Consider the following 2683-nt stretch of genomic DNA (forward strand, 5'->3'; position numbering starts at 1 on the left):
CAGTGTGTTCCTTTTCTTGGCTAGTTGTAAGAGCTCCTTGCTTGGTTTTGCAATCAGAACTCCAGGAAAACAACTCTGCTTCCCGCTAATTTATTTTCGGCATCGTCTTTCGTAAAAGCTTCACTGAGCTATTGTTTTTCGCCTCTCGCCTGCTTTCCTTTTAAAAGGCTCTCTGCTCCACCTGCGATAGCTTTGGCCTTTGCAAAGCTGGTTGCTATCAGTAGGGGGATATGGTCCCCATTTGCTCACCTTTGGCGGGCTGTGAAACTCAGCAGGTGTTTGGGGACAGATATTAGCTAGCCAGCTACACAGACTGCCAGGTGGTTCTAAAAACATTCTTCTGATCTGTTTATCCCACGAGCCTGGACAGATGGGTGTGTGCGTGCTAGTGCTTTTGTGCTGGAGTGAGACAGGCTGGGTGACACAATGGGCTTTCAACTTCAGACACCTGTGGTTTGCTAATATCAGCTCCACGAAAGCAACAGCACTAGAAAGCAGAATGGCAGAGGTGCTGCAAGCCAGCCCCAGTTAGCCCTCACACAGCACTTTTCATCTATAGATCTCAAAGCACTTTGCAAAGAAAGACTGTTTACAGAGGGGAAAACAGACCCAAAGAGGGGAAAGAGACTCAGCAGGAGAACCAAGAAAAGAACCCAGGTCTCCTGACTCCCTGTCCAGTGCCCTACCCACTAGATCAGTGGCTCTCAATCTTTTCAGACTCGTGAACCCCTTTCAGGAGTATGATTTGCCTTGTGTACCCCAAGTTTCACCTCACTTATACTACTTGCTTACAAAATCAGACATAAAAATACACAAGTGTCACAGCACCCTAGTACTGAAAAACTGCTACTTTCTCATGTTTACCATATAATTATACAATAAAACAATTGGGAAATAAATATTGTACTTACATTTCAATCTATAGTATATAGAGCAGTATAAGCAAGTCACTGTCTGTATGAAATTTTAGTCTGTACTGACTTCACTAGTGCTTTTTATGCAGCCTGTAGTAAAACTAGTTGAGGTACCTCCTGGAAGACCTCTGTGTAGCCCCAGGGGTACGCGTACCCCTGGTTGAGAACAACTGACCTAGACCACACTGCTGAAAGGTCAGCAGGGCCGGCATAACCACTAGGTGAACTAGGCAGCCGCCTAGGGCGCCAAGATTTGGGGGGGCGCCAAAAAGTGGTGCCCCCCAATTTTTTTTTACACTATTGCTGGAAAACGAATGAATAAAGAAAAGAGAAACGTCGTTCAACTTGCATTTTAACTTGTCGTTCTTCTCTCGTACATTACAGCTATAGCCGACGCCAGCGCTGCGTTGCGGGCACAAGCGTACTGCTTCACTATGGTACAAAGTGGCAATGACGTCATTTTTCTCGTTGCGCGCGGCCATTACCCGTTCTGACAGGCTGTTTATAATGCTCCGTTTACTAGTTTTCGGAGGTTGTCGACTGAGGCTAACTATTTTTGTTGAGTTATTTCAGATCTAAGACTCTGGCAATGGCTGCTGCATCATTTCGCTAATACTTTGTGTCAATTGTGTGTGTGTGTTAAGTATTTGAGTGTATATGTTTATTATGTGCGAATATGCGTGTTTGTTGTTGAAATTTGTCATATTGATATTGTCAGTTGTTGTTGTATGACGGCATATCCGCCATTCTAATTTTATACATTTTATTAATAACAATAATTGGCTATTCTAAAGGTAGAATAAAATGTAATAGATTTTGATATGAAAGAATGAAGGAAGGAAGTATACGTGACTAAAAAGGGTGTATTTATTTTCATTAAATAGAATGAAATTTATAAATTTTCAAGTCGAACGTGTATTAATTCTAATGAACAATGCCACATTATGCAGTATTCATTTTTGAAAGTTTATAATAAGCGATGCTCCGGGGGGAGAGAAGGGGGGGCGCAAGGTGGAAGTTTTGCCTAGGGTGCAAAATATCCTTGCACCGGCCCTGAAGGTTGGTGGTACCGCTGCCTAGAGAAAACTGACACAGGGCATCTTCTTTGCAAAATGAAGGTGTGATCGTAGCACAGGAAGGCATGCAGTAACAACAGTAGCTTAGACGTGGCAGAAAGGGCTAGGAACCCGAATATAAACTGGCTGGGGACCCTGGGTATATATTCAAGTTGCTAGTCCATGCCGCCATGTCTTCACTATTATTGTTACCGATGCTAATTCGATCAAAGCTAACATGGGTATGCCTACCCCTGTTCTGCAGTGAAGACACACCCACAGAATCTCCCTGTAATGTGCCTGACTCAAGAGCGAGAGATGGAAAAGACCTGTTAGCTCATTCAGCTCCCTGCCAACGCGGGATTGTTTCTTACAGTGTATGTGAGGACAACATATTAGTTCCCTACTTTCCTTTCGCTGACAACTAAAAATGGAGATAGATGGCTGTATCTCAGACTGGAAATAAAGCCTACATTTTTAATGGTGAGAGTAATTAACCACTGAAACAATTTCCCAAGGGTTGTGGTGGATTCTCCATCACTGACAATTTTTAAATCAAGCCGGGATGTTTTTCTAACAGATCTGCTCTAGGAATTATTCGGGGGAAGTTCCCTGGCCTTTGTTGTACAGGAGGCCAGACTAGATGATGACAATGGTCCCTTCTGGCCATAAAAGCTACCTATGTACCTGTGTCTCACCTAGTGCTGGGGATGG

This window comes from Chrysemys picta, chromosome 4, assembly GCF_011386835.1.
Source record: "Chrysemys picta bellii isolate R12L10 chromosome 4, ASM1138683v2, whole genome shotgun sequence".
Lineage (NCBI taxonomy): Eukaryota > Metazoa > Chordata > Testudines > Emydidae > Chrysemys > Chrysemys picta.